Source organism: Papio anubis, chromosome 3 (genome assembly GCF_008728515.1).
Source record: "Papio anubis isolate 15944 chromosome 3, Panubis1.0, whole genome shotgun sequence".
NCBI classification, from domain to species: Eukaryota; Metazoa; Chordata; class Mammalia; order Primates; family Cercopithecidae; genus Papio; species Papio anubis.
Window position 1 is genome coordinate 54,824,324 of NC_044978.1, and position 19,728 is coordinate 54,844,051.

The window sequence follows — 19,728 nt, forward strand, 5'->3', positions numbered from 1 at the left end:
TAAAGAAAATGTGGTACATATACACCATAAAATACTATGCAGCCACAAAATGTAACAACATGGATGGAGCTGGCAGCCATTATGCTCAGCAAACAAACACAGTAACAGAAAACCAAACACTGCATGTTCTCACTTAAAAGTAGGAGTGGAACAATGTGAAAAATGTAAACATGTGGACACAGGGAGAGGAACAACACACACTGGGAAGGGGTTGGGGAAGGAAAAGCATGAGGAAAAATACCTAATACATGCTGGGCTTAATACCTAGGTGATGTTTTGATAGTTGCAGCAAATCTTTATGGCACACATTTACCTATGTAACAAAGCTGCACATCCTGCATATATACCCTGGAACTTAAAAAGAAAAAAAAGAAATTTCAATTTTGTGTACCACCTTCTTCCTCAAGTCATTATCCAATTCATAAGCATTCATGAAGGTAAGAATCAATCAGGAAACAACTGCTAAGAACTCACATGAAACGATATTAGAGGTCACTTCAAGGAGGAAAAGTTTTGTTAAAATTTTCAGTTATTAATACAACCCTGGAGAAATATACTAAGAGTAATCACGAATAAGAAATAGGCCAAATTTTAAAACTTTATTTTAGACTGAAATACTAGTACATTCTTACCCTAATTAATCGCCACGAGAAAAAGCAAATATTTTCTGGAAGATAGCAAATCAGCGGAGTTTCAAATTAGTTATATAACTTTTTATATACAACATCCAGCCAAAAATATAATTTTGAAGAATTCTAGGAGCTGGGACTAAATTTGTAAAACACAAAAGAAAAGAAAAGAAAAAATTGTAGACCTGCAGGTACTTCAAATGTTGGAGTTATCAGGCACTTATTTTAAAATAACTGTGATTAATACAGAAAAATAAATGTCAAGATATAATATTTCATGGACAGAAGTCTAAAAAAAGGAAACAATAGTTCGAAAACTAAAAAAGAAATAGTACCTGTAATTGAAAATTGAAGAAAAGACTTAATAACAGATGAGAAGTGTTAGAATAGAGGATTACAGCATTAGAAGATATATAGATGGAAAATCTATAGATAGAGGAGTGGATGGAAAATATGAAGCAGGCCAGGTGCAGTGGCTCACACCTGTAATCCCAGTACTTTGGAAGGCTGAGGCAGGAGGATCTCTTGAGCTCAGTTGTTTCAGACCAGCCTGGGCAAAACAGTAAAACCTCATCTCTACTAAAAATAAAATTGTAAAAAATTAACCCAGTATGTTGGTGCACATCTGTAGTCTCAGCTACGCAGGAGGCCAAATTGGAGGGTCACTTGAGCCCAGGAGGTCATGGCTGCAGTGATCTGAGATCATGTCACTGCACTGCAGTCTGGGGGACAGAGTAAGACTGTCTCAGAAAAAAAAAAAAAAAAAGAAAAAGTGAGAGAGAGAGACAGACAGAGAGGAAAATACAAAACAAAATGAAAGACATTGACTGTGAGACACAGATAGTAATGACACATTATTTGGAAACCCATAAAGACAGGGGCAAATATATGGGTATATATGGGTTACTGTCAGTATGGAATGAGAAACTGCTCCGAATTTTCTGAGAGTGAAGAAAGACATTGAGCCACAGATTGAAAAACAGAATAAATCTCAAGTCCAATAATACAAAGAAAATATGCGGAGGTATATTAAAACATAACTGCAAAAATTCAAAGACACAGAAACTATCTTAAAGCAGCCACATTAAGAAAAGACACATTACCCTTAATAGAGCAACAATGAGACTAAAAAATACTAACTCAACAGAATGTTTGAAGAATGTAAACAAAACAAAGTAGACTTATTTAAAGAAGCATACAACAATCACTCTTAAGTGACAATCTACTTTCTGAAATGAAAATTAAAAAAAAAATTTGAAACAATAACTGAGTGTCAGCAGATCTCCCCTTAAAAATTGCCAAAGTGTGTATTTCAGACAAAAGGATAATAAGCTGAAGAGAAAGCAGAGGCATTCAAAAGATAATAAAATCAAAGAAAAGCACACATTTGTGAATATGTTTTAAATAATACAAACTGTATTATAGAAAATTAACCATGCCTGTGGTGTATAAATTCTATGTAGAATTAAACTATATTTAAAAAGCTGAAGGAATAAATTGAGTTAAGAGTTCTCATGAACTTGCACTGTTTGGAAAGTAATAACTATACTAATTTATGTTGGATTTCTTTTTTCTTTTCTTTTTTTTTTTTTTTTTGAGACGGAGTCTCGCGCTGTCGCCCAGGCTGGAGTGCAGTGGCGCGATCTCGGCTCACTGCAAGCTCCGCCTCCCGGGTTCACGCCATTCTCCTGCCTCAGCCTCCTGAGTAGCTGGGACTACAGGCGCCCACCACCGCGCCCGGCTAATTTTTTGTATTTTTAGTAGAGACGGGGTTTCACTGTGGTCTCGATCTCCTGACCTTGTGATCCGCCCGCCTCGGCCTCCCAAAGTGCTGGGATTACAGGCGTGAGCCACCGCGCCCGGCCTGGATTTCTCTAATTTAAAATTTTTGCTAAAATTTCTACGGTAACCACTCAAAGAAGAGTAAAATAACACTAACAAGCTAAAAGAAGAAAAAAAAATCAAATGGTAAAATACTTTAATAACACAAAAGAAGGAATTAAAGGAAGAAAAATAAACATAGACTGGGTGGTACAAATACAGAAAAAAAATAATAATAAGGTGGTAAATTCAAACTCATACATGACTATATCATTATTTCCATTAAATGTAAAACCAGTAAATACTCCACTTGCAATATAGTGGTAATAAACACTAAAATTAAATTATTGTCAAAACATACTTTACTAATGAAGTCCAACCATGTGCTGCTTACAAAATAATATAAAAATAGAAATACAGAAAGATCGGCCGGGCGCGGTGGCTCAAGCCTGTAATCCCAGCACTTTGGGAGGCCGAGACGGGCGGATCACGAGGTCAGGAGATCGAGACCATCCTGGCTAACACGGTGAAACCCCGTCTCTATTAAGAAATACAAAAAACTAGCCGGGCGAGGTGGCGGGCGCCTGTAGTCCCAGCTACTCGGGAGGCTGAGACCGGAGAATGGCGTGAACCCGGGAGGCAGAGCTTGCAGTGAGCTGAGATCCGGCCACTGCACTCCAGCCTGGGCGACAGAGCGAGACTCCGTCTCAAAAAAAAAAAAAAAAAAAAAAAAAAAAATAGAAATACAGAAAGATTGAAAGTAAAAAGATATAAAAAATCCAGCATGTACATATTAACTACAAGGAGCTTTAGCTGTATAGCAATATTAAATCAGAACAATATAAGGCAAGCAGGATTATTAAAGATGAATGGAAATCATTTCTAATTGTAGAAGAATCAACCCAGGAGAAAGATTTAAGTCTAATTTAAAAAAAAAAAATTTTTTTTAGAGACAGGGTCTCTCTCTGTTGCCCAGGGTGCGGTGGAGTGGTGCAATCATCGCTCAAGGAAGCCTCAAACTGCCAGGCTCAAGGGACCCTCTTGCCTCAGCCTCCAAAAGTGCTGGGATTACAGGCATAAGTCACCACATTGGGACTAAAGTTTATTTATTTTTTTATGTATCTAAATAAGATAGTCTTAAAATTTATGAATAGAGAAATGAGAAACAAAATGAAAAGAGAAATAGATATATCAAAAATAATAATAACATATTTAAATGAGTTTGTCCAGTACCTTAGAATAATCAGGCAGACAAAAACAGAACAGGATATAGAGCTGGATTTGCCAAACTATGGCCCATGGGTCAAACTGGGCCACTGACCTGTTTTCGTATGACCCATAAAGTAAGAATGGTATTTATATTTTAAGAGGTTAAAAAAAATAAAAAGAATAACAATATTCTATGAAACATGAAAATTATATGAAATTCAAATAAAACTCTCTGCAAATAAAGCTGGGAGATTTCTACTACTGCATAGCACATATATATATATATATATATATATTTTTTTTTTTTTTCTCTCTGGCTTGAGTGCATTTGCCGGATCTCAGCTCGCTGCAAGCTCCGCCTCCCGGGTTCACGCCATTCTCCGGCCTCAGCCTCCCGAGTAGCTGGGACTACAGACGCCCGCTACCTCGCCTGGCTAGTTTTTTGTATTTCTTAATAGAGACGGGGTTTCACCATGTTAGCCAGGATGGTCTCGATCTCCTGACCTCGTGATCCGCCCGTCTCGGCCTCCCAAAGTGCTGGGATTACAGGCTTGAGCCACCGCGCCCGGCCAGCACATATTTTTTTAAAGCCACAGTAATTAGGACAGAGTGTCTTGGTACAAGCTTGAAAAAATAAAGACATGGAAAAAATTAGAGTCCAGAGATAGCTCCTCTCAGATATAGACATTTAAGACAAACTTCATAGAATTGGAAAAAGGATGATCTCAAAAAATGATCGAATGTATATATAGGGAAAGAAAAAAATCTAAGTACAACATAACATTTGGTTTTGGAAGGCTGAGGTGGGCAAACCACGATGTCAGGAATTCGAGAGCAGCCTGACCAACATGGTGAAATCCCATCCCAACTAAAAATACAAAAATTAGCTGGGCATGGGGGAGTGCATCTACAATCCCAGCTACTCAGGAGCCTGAGGCAGGAGAATCCCTTGAACTCGGGAGGCAGAGATTGCAGTGAGCCGAGATCTCAACACTGCACTCCACCCTGGGTGACAGAGTGAGACTCCATCCCAAAAGTAACAAAAAATAAAAAATTATCTTCATGTAAAAGGTGGAAATGCAAAACGTTAGAATAGGATTGCTCGAAAGCAATAATATTTACATTTTGCTTGGAATAATTCTTTAGTGTGGGAGTTGTCCTTGGCATTGTAGGCTATTCAGCATCATTGCCGAACTGTACTCATTAGATGTCTCTAACACAAATCCCCACTTGTGACAGTTAAACACATTTCCAGCACTGCTGAATATGTGTATATTTAACTGTGTATGTGAAATCATCCCTGGCTGAGAACCACTGTTTTAGAAGTTATGGGAATATAATGACTTTTGAGTAGGTAAAATTTCCTATACTATACAGGAAAAAACAAACAAAACATAAATGATAATCGAATGTATTGTTAGAGTACATTAAATTAAAATCTGTTCATCCAACAGCCCCATTAAGTAAGTAACTATTCAAGCTACAAAAATCAAAGACATTGACAGCATGTATAAAACAAAGTACATATTCAAGATTACATAAATAATTTTCACAAATAAATTGAGTAAAGAAAGATAACACAACACTCTTATTTCTCACACATATACACATTCATATACACACAAAAACAAGTGCCCAATAAATTACAAATTATATCAAAGTGTTTCAAAACCATTAGTAATCAAGGAAATGTAAATTACAAGCAAAATAAGATATCACTAATATTACTATCACTACACATACACCAAGAATGGCTACAATTAAAGACTGACACTACCAATTGTTGCCAAGAGTTTGAATCAAATGTTGTCATACAGTGCTGGTGGGGATGCAAATTAAAACAAAGACTTTTTAAATATTTTTGAAATTATCTACTCAAGCTGACCTTGTAGCAACAATTTTACTCCTAGTTATATACTCAACAGAAGGCTTACAAGTGAGTGCATAAATTCATGTACAAGAATCTTCATAGCAGCATTATTTATAACAGCTAGAAACTAGAAAGAGCAGAATTGCTCATCAACAATAGAATAGATGTGCATTATATAAAGAAGTATGTAGCAGCAATTAAAAAATTAAATTCTGATAAATTCAATAACATGATTAAACCTCAAATACAATGCTAGTCAAAAGACACAAATGTAGAAGAATGCACCTGTATGATAATATTTGTATTAATTTTAACAAAAATATGTATTTTAAGCGTCAGGAGTGTGATTTTCTTGCATAGGTAATGGGATAGTTACTATCAGGGGACATATATATGGATTCTGGGAAGCTAGTAGGGTTCTACCATGATCCTTGTGTGGCGATTACCTAAATGTATTTGCTTAGTATACATCATTGAATTGCATACTTAAGATCTGTAAAATCTTTTACATGTATATCATTATTGTTTTGTATATTACTCTTAAATAAGCAAGTTAATTAAAATTGTCCATGGAACACTATGCAAACTTTAAAAAGAAATGAGGTGTGTTTTACAGAAAGGTCACGCAAACACTTTTGCTTCAAATCTAAAAGTCACAGAAAAAAATACAGTAAAACCTATTTTTATATAACAAAAAGAGTTTGTACATGTACATACACTTACAAATGTAAGTATATGCAGTGGTAATGACTGAAAGATGAATAATATAAATATTAACAATCATTATTACCAGGGAAGTGAGTGCAAATAAAGAATGGTAAAAGAAGGCTTATAACTCTTCCAGAATTTATTTTTATACTTTTGATGTTTAAGTGTATTGAATCTTTCATGAAGTTGTTTTAATTTATTATTTGCATATTAAAAATGAGGGAGGGCAAATATTCAACAAAACCCAAATTATTGTGCTGTTATTTATCACAGGAGATTTGCCATTGTTTGTGAATTAAAGTTCTGATAGGACATGATACAGAGATTGTTACCCTTATTGATCTCTAAAATAATAGTTAAGTATGGCTTAATGCCCATTGTTGTGTCTCAATAGCACTGAACACTTATTGATTATAAAATAATTATTATCAACCCATGTTGGGCTCATCCCATACTGAAGAAAAAAGATATTCTTGCTTGCCTGCTTTCAAAACCTACTAAAGGTGTCACTTCTATTATACCTGCTACCATTCTTGTAACCTTAAAAATTTATATTAAACTGGTGAAAATGGAAAACATAGAGTCTAAAACATTCTTTTTTTTAAATTCTATTTTCTTTTTACTAATATTTCTCTATCTTCACTATTAAAATGGAGTGTTCTAATGTAATTATTAAATTGCATAAAAAAGTTTAATACACATTTAGACTTTATAAGTAAAATAATGCTCTATGTCTAAATAACCTGTTTAAATCCATTTGATTTTATGTTTTAACAGCATCACTATGGTTTTGACATTAAAAGTTACAGATATGCCAAAATGACAAATAATATAATAACGTCAAATGATTATTACCTTACTTCCTCCAAGTCCATCACTACAAAACTATTTCAGGATTATATATTCTTAACCATTTATATTGATTATATTTATGTATTCTTTTATATATGTATTCATCTCAATATAAATGATTAAGAATATTAACCATTTGAATTTGAATTTGAAGCAATATATTTGGTTTGAGTATTCCAAAATAATACTTTTAGAATAATCTTTTTAGAATATTCAGTGCTTTTTAAAAAAGGAATGTATGATACATTTTTAAATTTACTGATTATAACAATTACATTTTATTTTAAACAGTTACTTGAAATTCAGACTTCATTTGGTAGCATTTGAAGAAATCGTTTCAGTTTTCCAAACACTTTTTTTCTTTAGATTAAAAAGATATACAATATAAAATATTATTAGGATTTAAAAGGATATTTTTCTTAAAGTAGTTGCGATTGATATTGGTTGCAATAAACCAAGATTGTGCCACTGTACTCCAGCCTGGGGGAGGGAATGAGACCTTGTTTCAAAAAAACAAAAACAAACAACAATAAATAAATAAAAATTAAAATGTCTCAAAACAAACCACATATATCAAGATGAAAACTCATTATTAAAGCAGAAATAATTCAGTTATTATGTAATCAAAATACTTGTAAAGAGAATCACTTAAGTAGCTCAAACTTCTATTATCAGATATGATCTATATACATTTGGTACAGGGCAAGATTAGAATATGTGTTTAAAAAACTCAGCTTTAATTCGTTAATCACAATTGTAACTACAACTTAGGTTTAGTATTATTTAACTGTTTTTAATGTTTACTACAAAATGTCATATTTAAAAACACTTACAGTCTTGAGTCCTTTATGGGATCCTGTCTTAGTTACCTTTGCTGAAAAGCAAATGATTCCAAACTTTAGCAGCTTAAAACAAAAAGCATTTATTATTATCTCACAGTATGTGTGGACCAGGAATCTGGTTGCAGTTTAGCTGATTCATCTAGCTGAGCTTACCTTATGACACTGCAGTCAAGATGCTGCCAAGGGCTGTAGTCAGTGGAAGATTGACAATAGCTGAAGGATCTGCTTCCAAAGTTACTCACATGGTCATCAGCATGTGTCCCTTCCTTGCAGGCTCCTGGACTGAGGAACTCAGTTCCTCACTCTGTCACCCTGGCTTCTCTAAAACCAGAGATCTATTCACGAAATGACAGCTTGTTTCCCCCGGAATAAATAACCTAAGATAGACTAAGAGAGCTTCCTAAATAGAACCTCTTTCTTAACCTAATATTGCGAGTGACATACCTTTACATCTGCCATATTCTTCTCATTTGAAGTGTGTCAGTAAGTTCTGTTTACACTCAATGGGAGGAGATAATACCAGGGCATGAATGTCAGGAGGCAAGCATGGATGGGAGACCTTCTTAAACACTGGCTGCTAGAGACTCTCATTTGTTTCTCATTTTCTAGAAGGCTTTTTTTTGTTTTGTTTTTGCTTTTATGTTTCAGGATTTTAACATTGTCTAGTGGTTAGGAAAATCTCGTATTTCTCTTTGCCGTGAATGTCTGAATGTGCAATTTTGTGGACCTCAAAAAATAAGAGAAGTAGTGGTGTACTCTCTTACACTGTCAATGATTGTATGAATAATAAATTGGTTCAGCTATCACAATTATGTCTCCTGATTGCGACAGGAGACAGACAAATTTCTAGGCAGACAGAGATGGCTCCCCTGTGAAACTCAACCTTCAAGTCAAGGACAGTTTAAAACCTGAAAACCAAGCTGCCAGTTCCTGATAGAGTCCCTGACTGGAGTAAGAACTTTTATCCCCATCTTATCTACTCTTATTCGATTGGTTCCTTCAGAATGATTCCTTTTAACCAACCCAATGGTGCTTTTTCCAAGACAGTCCATGGACCAATCAGCACACCCTCCCCCATTCTAAGCTCACAGAAAGCCCAGACTCAACCTCACGGACAGTTACCAGCTTCAGGGTTCCCTCTCACAGCTGACTGCTTTCTTTTTGTTGCTCAGTAAAATTCTACCCTGTCTTACTCACTCTCTGGTGTCCACGTACCTTATTTTTCTTGGTCGCAGGCCAAGAGCCCAGAACTCGCCAAAATGCAGGAACGAAAGAGCTATAACGCTCTTACTCACCAATCTGCAGGCAGCAGGAATGAAAGAGCTGTCCTGCTTGCCTAACAATGGGAGAGAAGCCGCTGGGCACCGCTCCGCCGGCTGGACTAAGGAGTGAAAAAGCTGCAACAATTGTAAACATTCAACATAATTTAATAACATTTAAAATGCCCTCTTCAAATATTCAAATTGAAAATAATAATTTAAAAAAATTGACTTACAATCTTCTTTTCAAATTTTAGGTTATGTTGCACGGATGATAAATGACATAATTTAATTTTAACATTGTTCAGAAATAACTTATATGTTAACATTTGTAGATCATAATCCATAGAAAAACTATATGTGAGATCTTAAAAAGGTATTCCATGAAAAAGGAATCTTGTGGGAAAAAGTTTTTCAGACGTGTTACATCAGACATGTTTTTCAGACATGAATGTCTATATAGTCTTATTTTTTGGAAAATATTTATTAATATTTTACAAACATTTTATGCTGTGTCATTTTTCAATGCTTATTAATGTTTTCCGATATACTGGATAGAACAGTTCGAATAATGTTTCCCTAATAGTAGTGTAGAAAAGTGAGTAAAAATCCAAGTGAAATTGTTTTGCAAAAGAGTAGTAATGATAATATGAAAAGAAAATAATAGGCCAGGCACAGTGGCTCACACCTATAACCCCAGCACTTTGGGAGGTTGAGGCGGGTGGATCATTTGAGGTCAGGAGTTTGAGACCAGCCTGGCCAACATGGTGAGACCCCATCTCTACTAAAAATATAAACATTAGCTGGGTGTGGTGGTGCATGCTTATAATTCCAGCTACTACAGAGGCTGAGGCAGGAGAATCACTTGAACCTGGGAGATGGAGGCGGCAGTGAACTGAGATTGTGCCACTGTACTCCATCCTGGGAAACAGAGTGAGATTCCGTCTAAAAATAAAGAAAATAATAAAAGAGATGTATTCTGATATTAAATAATATGTTCTTTAAAGTGTTTATTGAGCTTTGTCATAATGTCTGGAAGCATTTAGGAAAGAAATATTTTCTCATATTTTAAGAGAGAGAGTTTTTTGGCAATGGAATATATTTAACATATTTAACAATAAGCAATAAAATATAACCTTTTTGACAGAGATATTAAATGTTAAGTTTGAGTTACTTTGTGTCATTGAACACTTAATTAAGAAGAGAGCTCAGGCCGGCTATTCTCGGAAAGCTGTAGGTGTGACTCATGAGGCAGAGTTAAGTGTGAAAGCAAGCCATTTCTTTTAAAATCGTTGATGTTTGTAACAGTTTAAAAATTTTTTCTTTCTTTCTTCTTTCTCTCTCTTTTTTTCTCTTTCTTTCTCTTTCTTTCTTTCTTTCTTTCTTTCTTTCTTTCTTTCTTTCTTTCTTTCTTTCTTTCCTTTCTTTCTTTCTTTCTTTCTTTCATTCTCCTTCCTTCCTTCCTTCCTTCCTTCCTTCCTTCCTTCCTTCCTTCTCTTTCTTTCCTCTTTCTTCTCTCACTTTCCCTCTTTTTTTTAAAAAAAAAAAAACATTTTAACAGTTCTTAATTTTCTGAATTTGAGACAAGTACAATTGATAAAATGTAGCAATTACTGTTTTCCAGGTAGCCATTGTGAAAAACTTGAAATTGATTATACATATATGAAAATTAGTCTTAATATTTTCATACTCTTTTGACTTTAATTATGTCCAGTTTTTATCACTTATTTTTGAATTTCATTGCTGTTCACAGATTCACAGAAAATGATGTTATTACTTATCAGTCAAATACATGATTATTGAATACATGTAGAGGCACAGAAATAAAGTAACAGGATGTAATTTGATATATCAGTAAAGAAAATACCTGCCAAGGAAGAAGAGTTACAATTCCATATTTACTTGCAAAACAGCAATGTGTTTCATAAGACTTACAAAGAAAGGCGCTGAGAAGTAGTTGAGGCTCTGGTGTGTTTTGTTACTGAGGTAACTCTAAGTGGATTGGCTAGGACAGTGAGGCAATGAAACTGGAGGCAGAAAGATAGAAAAACTCCCCGGAAACTTTAGAAAGAAATTTCAAAGCAACAATATACTGGAGTGAGAGATCTTGTGAAAGCATCACTAAGGCATTGTGTCATTGCTTAGTTGGCAATATTGGAAATATTTTGTGGTGGTACCTAAGAGAGTGAGTCATTGCTTAATTGGGGGCAGTTCAAATTTGATTAAGTATAGTAATTATTATACATTACATTTTTAAGAGTCTCTATTTCTTGCTTCCATATTTTGAATATTTTTGGTATAATAAATTTGCACATGTAACATTGATTCAATACTCTAATTAACTTTGTCTTTCCTTCAAATCACTAATTATCTAAACTGAAGTACCATATCTTTCTCTTTATAGTTTATAAAGAGAACAATTTTAACTGTATGCGTAAAGATAAAATTAATTAGGGTATATGTAATAGACATTAATATAATCTATCTTCCATTTTATTTGGTATGTGCAGAAATATGAACTGAGGAAGAGCTTTATACTTAACTTTGCTTTTTCCCTGTATCTAAATGGTAGCAGTTGGTTCAAACAACCAATGGACATGTCTGAGTTTTCTAAGTGGTATGGTAAATTATTATTTTAGTACATTTTATTTGAAAATCATTTTTGTCAAAATTATATTGAATAAGCTATCAGCAATGATGAAGGGAAAGGAATATTAGCAGTAAAAGGAGAGAGAGTTCAGGCACATTTTAGAGAAACAATATATGTTAGATTTAAAAGAGTATAGGGAATTGTGTGATTTTTGAGTTTGTGAAATACTTATTATATTTTATTTAAAACCTAAAATAAGGTTCCACCATCTATAGACTCCTGCTTTAGGTGTTTAACAAACACAGGAAATGAATAGCAATGAACACATTTCCTGTTGGTTAACTGAAACAATGGCTAGATTTAGAATCAGAGTGCTTGGGTGTTAGTTTTTCTTTGTCATGTTTGATTTTGCCTCTCTTACTACCCTGAGATCTCAACTCTGATGTGGATTCAATAAGGAAAACAGTACTGACCTCATAAGGCTATTGTCAAGATCAGAACAGGGCAACCTGTGCAAAGGGGCTTTGCGAACTTTATCAAACAATTATAGGAGAGATGTTGACCTATGACAACCGTGAAGTCGTTAATGTAGTTGTTGTTGCTGCCACCAAGTGGCTGGAGTGTAAGGAAGGGGAAAGTATGGGGGACAGACAAGATTCAGAAATGTTGAGCCTTATGTGCTTTCCTAAAGTAATTGGGATTTTATCCATAGGACAAGGAAAAGCTACCAAAAAGTTTTAAATGGAGGATTCATATAGTGTGATTTGCTTAAACAAACAAACAAACAAACAAACAAACAAACAAAAAACTACGTGCTTACTGGTGTTACTGGGATATTTGAACTACCCGTCTGAACTGGGTTTCTCTAATACAAAATAAAGGTAGAAAAAGTTTAGTGTCAGCAAAGAACAATTGAGAACAGCTATGTCAGTGAAATAAAGATAGGATTTATCAAATGAAACTCAAACTAATTTTGTTTGTTTGTTTGTTCTTTTGGTTTTTTTTTTTTTTTTTTTTTTTTGAGACGGAATCTTGTCTGTTGCCCAGGTTGGAGTGCAGTGGCGTGATCTCAGCTCACTGCAAGCTCCGCCTCCTGGGTTCACGCCATTCTCCTGCCTCAACTTCCCAAGTAGCTGGGACTACAGGTGCCCGCCACCACATCCGGCTATTTTTTTTTTTTTTTTTGTATTTTTTAGTAGAGATGGGGTTTCAACGTGTTAACCAGGATGGTCTCGATCTCCTGGCCTCATGATCCGCCTGTCTTGGCCTCCCAAAGTGCTGGGATTACAGGCATGAGCCACCAACTGTATACATGGAACACTATCTATTTGCACTATCCTAATTTTAAACTAGGAGATTTTTAGAAATCTGTGAGTATATCTAATAAACAAGATTTGGAAAAGCAGTTACATCTTTATTTTCATATCTGTATACTTCTTTATTTTTATTTATCACAGAAATAAGTTTAAATTTTATTGCCTTTTATTGGTAAATGACTAAGTTAAGTGGCCATGTTACAATATCCTAAAGATGCTTCAAACTATGCTTTATGGGGCAACTTATAAAAGGCCCAGGGCTATCTCTAGCATTTGGAAATATCTTGAAATGTTTATTAATGGCCACATAAACCGTGTTCATCCTGCTTTTCTGCTGAATTCTTGGCAATTGGAAAAAAGACACTCAGTTCGTTGCCAGATGTGATCACAAAGGATTCTAAAAGCATATACCTTGCTAAATTCTGATACATACATATGAACTATGAATTTTTAAATCATCAACAAAGATCAATACACAGAACTGACTATAAATCACTCTACCTGGGATGGAGAATACATAATTTTTATGTCCACAGGTAAAGGGAATTTTAAAATGAAATCAGTGGCAATGTTTTAATATGTTGGCAGCATTTGTTTATTTAGAAATCAAAAATCAAATTTATATAATCATCATCTAATAAGATGAAAAACTGTTTTTACATTTTACTGAAACTAAAAAACATAGACATGTGTAGATAGAAAGTATATTGATACTTTATTCCTATTCTCATTGCATGGATAGCTACATCACATATAGACAGTAAATTAAGCAATTACATACTTATTCACTTTTTTTTTAACAGCTATTTTTGGCTATGGAGCAAGATTCTATGGATGTAACATTGAGCAAAAGTAGACATGGCCCCTCCAGTATCACAACAAGGTCTACACTTAATGGTGCAGCAGATTAGGAGAACACTTTTGAAAATGTTTTCAATCGTTTATGAATTACTACACAAATGACAGATGTTGTTAGAATCTCAGAAGACTAGAGACATCATAAGCATAGTGATGCGTTAAATAGAGTTCTTTTATGTAAATAATAGTATTTCAGTTTCTAGGGAGAAAATATGTAATTTTTATGAAGACTGCATTCAATCTATAGATCAATTTTGGGAAAATTGACATCTGAACAATATAGTCTCATGCAGTGTATTGACATGATATATTTATATATTTCTCCATTTATTTAGGTGTTTTTAATTTCTCTCAACTATGTTTGATACTATTAATTTTACAGGTGTTAGACTTATTTTGTTAAAATTATCACAAATTGTTCCATGTTTAATGATGATATTGCTTTTAAATTTTATTTACTCACTCTTTTTTTTGCAATATATAGAAATTTAATTGCTTTTGCATGTCAATCTGGTATACAATAATCTTTCCAAACTCATTTGCTAATACTAGGATATTTTTGTAATTTTAAGGATTTTAAAAAATAGATGATTGAGATATTTGTGAATGTAAATTTTACTCAATCATTTCTAGTTTGTATATTTTATTTATTTTTCTTGAATCACTTCTCTACCCTAGCAACTTCATTTTAATCCTTTTTTTGTCCTAATATTTTCCCAATATTCTTGCCTTCCCCAATATAGAGGAAAAGAATTCAGTCTTTCAACTATGTATTTTATCTACTCTTGGATTTTAGTAGATGTTTTATATAAGATTTCATGTGGCAGAATTCGAAGATTTCCAAGATGATCTCCACACCTTAATGTTATAACCAATACAACCTTTTTTTTTTTTTTTTTTTTTTTTGAGCATAGGCAGGACTTGTAGCTTGCCTCTAATTAACGGAATATGACATAGATGATGGGATACCACACCCATGATTGGGTTATAATGTATTAGTCCCTCTTACTTATAAATGGTAGAAGCTTTCCAATGGATCTTGCAAAGGCAAGGTGCTATGACATTAACTGCCTACAGACAGGGCCACATGTCAGGCAAGCAAGAGTGACCTGTGGGATCTGACGGCCTCAGTCCCAGACTGTAAGAAACTGAAATCTGCCATAAACAACGTGAATTTGAAAGAGAACCCTGAGCTCCAGAATACACAACTGACACCTTGATTGAAGCTTTATGAAATACTGAGCAGAGGACTCAACTAAGTTGTGTACAGATATCTGACCCATAGAAACTTTGATATCATAATTGGTGGTGTTTTAAGCTGCTAAGCTTGTGATAATTTCCCACACAGCAATAGAAATTAAATACACTGATAAAATATTTTTTCCTGTATTCTCTTTTTAAAAATTAATTTTGGAGATTATTTTCTATTTTCTGAAATATGTTGTATAGAATTATATTATTTATTGCTTAAATATTTGAAATGAATAACCAATAAAACCTCTGGGTCTAGATTTTTCTTTGTTGGAAGGTTTTCTGCTACAAATACAATTAAAATCTAGAACAATAAGCATTTTAATTATTAGTGTTGGTAATTTGTGTTCTTATTCTTTTTTTCTTTCATTGCAATAGCTAGACAATGACCAATTTGGCTGATGTGTTCAAAGAATCTGCTTTTGGTTTTATTAAATTTTCCCCATTATTGTCACTTTTCTGACATCAATGTCTGCTCTCTTTTTTTTTTTTTTAAATTTTATTATTATCTTACTTTTACTCACTTTGGGCTTAATTACTACTTGTTTTTCTAGTGTCTGAAATGGAAGATTAGACCAAATAATTAAGACCTTTCTTCTCTTTACCATAAACATTGAAAACTGTAAACTTCCAACTCAGTATTGGGTTAGTCACAGAACAGTTTTTAATATTTCATTATGTATTATTTCATATTTTTACATTTCCCTTTGATTTTTTTCTTAGACTTCAAGTTATTAGCCAGTGTATTTTTAAATTTTAAATATTTTGGGATAACCTACTTATCTGTCTATTTTTGATTACTAATTTAATACCATTATAGCCAGATAATTGCTATTTTATGCTATTTATTTTATGACCCAACATATGGCATATATTTTAAAATATTTTACATAAACTTAAAAATTATGCATATTCTACTGTTGCAGTATAACATACAATACAAATTAAGTCAACATAATTGGCGTTATCACTCAAATTTTCTATGTATTTATTGATTTTGGATCTACATATTCTATCAATAATTGAGAAAAGATAGACAAAATTTCCAACTGTAATTCTAAAATGTGTCCTCTTTTCTTTCTGATTCTAACAATTTTTTTTTTTACTTTTAAAAGTATTGTTGTTAGTGCATACTCATTTAGGATGTGTTTATGTCTCTTGATAAATTAACTTTCTTATAATTACATGTCTTTCTTTATCTATGTTATTAGTTTTTAAGTTTCTCATTACCTGAAATTGGTATTGCCACTCACATTCTTGATTAGTAGACTTTGCATGTTATATTGACTATACTCATCCTTTCTTTTAACATGACTATACCTCAATATTTAAAATAATTTTCATATAGACAGCATATAATTGGCTCTTAATTGATTATATAGACCTACAACTGGAATGTTCATATCACTTATATTTCATGTAATTATCAATATATTTGGGCTATGCATACAATTGTATTTGTATTCTATTTGTCTTCCTTATTCTTTGTCCTTTTCTTCTTTTAAAGTAATTATTTTTCTACCCAATTATATATCTGGTATTGACTTAGCCATATTATTTTGTTTTATTTTTAGGGTCACTGTTATAAAATTTTAAAATGCTTTTTCTTATCATATTTGTGCAATATTTATAGTTCACTACTTGATGTATAATACAATAATATGTATAACATATATGTTTAATATGTATAACATGAATTTTACAACTTTCATTTCTGCCCTCGTTCTTTGTATTATTTTTACCATACATTTAATACATGTCTTGAGAAGCCTACAATACAGTTATTATGTTTTGTTTTTAATAGTCATCTTTTAGTGAACTAAAAGATGAGGAAAAAGTCTTTAATATTTATTTACCTGCCCACTCAGAAATAGCATTCTTCATAGTCTACTGTAGATCTGTGTTTCCACCTGGTATGTTTTCTTCAGCCAAGGAAGAACTTTCTTTAATATTCCTTCTAGTGTATGTTTGCTGGCTCTGAATTCCCTTAGGTCTTGTTTGCTTGAGAAATATTTCACTTTTAGTTTTGAAAGATATTTTCCTGTATATAAATTAAGGTTTGGTAATTTTTGTCAGCGTCTTAGTTTGTTCCACTCCTTGTTTTCTTCATTTCTAATGAAATGTCTATAACCATTCTTATTTTTGTTCTCAAATGTTTAGTGTGGCTGCTTTAACGTTTTTCTTTTTTAGCATTGTATATTAACAGTTTGATTTAGATTTTTCTTGGTTTTATTAAATTTTCCCCATTATTGTCACTTTTCTGACATCCCCTGTGTTAAGAATCTCAGAAAGCCCCTAGCCGAATAAATACTAGAGAAGGATAATATCTACACTTTCTCTTAGCACTGCTAAATAGAAAATAAAAACAGGTTGAGATTTTCTATGTTTATTCGGCTAGGGGCTTTCTGAGATTCTTAACACAGGGGATACAGCGTTCACTAAATTTGGTATAGTTTGGGCACCGTTTTTCAAATACTTTTTGCCTTTTTGCTTTGCTCTCCTCTTCTGGAATACGAATTACATATAAATTAGAATACTTGCTACAGGCCACCGAGGCTTGGTTAATTTATTTGTCTGTTTAAAAAAATATATCTTTGTGCTTCAGTTTAGATATTGCTTGGGACTGAATTTTATCTCCTCAAAATTCGTTTGTTCAAGCCCTAACTTCCAATGTGACTGTATTTGGAAATAGGGTTGAAATGGAGGTCATGAGGGTGGAGACTGGATACAATAATGTCAGTGTCTTTCTGGCAAAAGACACCAGAGCTCCATCTCTCCACACATGCATGCAGGAAAGAAAGGCCATATGAGGACACAATGAGCAGGCAGCTGCTGCAAGCCAGGAAGAGGGTCCTCACCAGAAACTAGCCAGGCTGGCTCTCTAATCTTGAACTTCCAACCTCTAAAACTGTGAGGAAATACATTTCTCTTAATCAAGCCACCTAGCCTGTGCTGTTTTGTTATGGCAGCCTGAGCTGGCTAATATAGGTATTCTCTACTGCTTTTTATTTGAATTTATTGGTGATTTGACCTACTGTGTCTAATCAGCTGCTAAAGTTACCCAGTGGATATTTTAATTTTGATATTATAAATTGTATCTCCAGAAGTTCCATTTGGTTCTTATTTAAATCTTTTTATGTATCTTTTGCATTATGTTCTTCTTTAAAAGTTTGAATATTGCAGTGACTTCGTGATATGTCTGTGTTGCTGAGCTAAACTACATTTCTCAGAATTCCTTTCCTGTATTTTCCAGTTAGAATAGGCAACGAGAAAGTTTCTTGTGGGGAACTGAAAGGTGGAAATGAAGTGGCAGTGTTTTTGCAGCTCTTACACATCATTGCTTATCCACTGTCTCACCTCCTTGGTGGAGAGAAGTGGTCAGGTTTGCAACTGCCCCACCTTCTCTGTCATTCTCCTAAAGCTTCTTTGACTCCAGGGCCAGAATTGTGTATGTTTAGATCTGTGGTAAAGGGTCCAGCTTTTTCAGGACATTTACCACTTAAGGTCAGAGTCACCAAGAACTGATGACGGTTTTAGTCCATCTCATTCCTTTCTTGACTTCCTGCCCTGTGGACTACCTATAGCATCAGACTTGAGGACGACAGTCAGACAGAGACTGCTTAGCCAGCTCCTACTATTGCACATGTCAATCTCTAAAATAAATAAGTATATAAATAAACTTATATATATGTGTGTGTGTACACACAATTATTTGAAACAAATATTTAAATATTTCTAATAGTTCTATTTAAGTTCTTGTATGGTAAATCTACCCCTTTTTAAATTTCCTTATTTTACTTTATTTTTAATGATTTTTCTCATGTGGCTCACAGGTCTGTTTTTTTTGTTTCGTTTTTTTTTTTTTTTTTTTCATGGCTAGTGATTATTTTACTAGATCCCAGATATTGTAAAATGTTTTTTGCTGAATGTTTAGATTTTGTTGACTTCCTTTAAAGACTATTGAAGTTTGATTTGGGAGGTAGGTAGGTTATAAAAAGAGACTTTTGTGCTGTTGGGTTTTTTTTTCTCATTTTTTTAATTTTTTGGATCTGAAGTGCGATTTACTCAAGGGCCAATATAGCTCTATTAACCAGTTGTGAAATGTCTAAGGCTTCTATTAATTATCTCAAGTATTCAACAAGACTTTTTTACTCTCTCTGGACACTGAATGTCTTCCATCCTCGTGTGTGGCCTGGGAATTAGTATTCTTACAATTTATTTGCAGTTGATATTGCTTGCCTTTGTGGAGTTTCACCCTGTGCACATGCAGATTAATATTCAGTCAAGAAAAATGGGAACCACTCTATGTATTTTTGAGTTCCCTCCTTTCTGTTACTCTACCCAGCAAATTGCAGCATTCCCAGTCTTCCCAAACTACAGTCTGTGTCTCTTCAAGACAAGACTGTAATGCTTGCTTTGTTTCTCTTCTCGCTCTGTAATCCAGAACTTACCTTCAGACAAAAAGGTAGAGCAATTCAGGGTGGATCTGTCTCTCAGGAAGCATAATGCTGTAATTCATATCA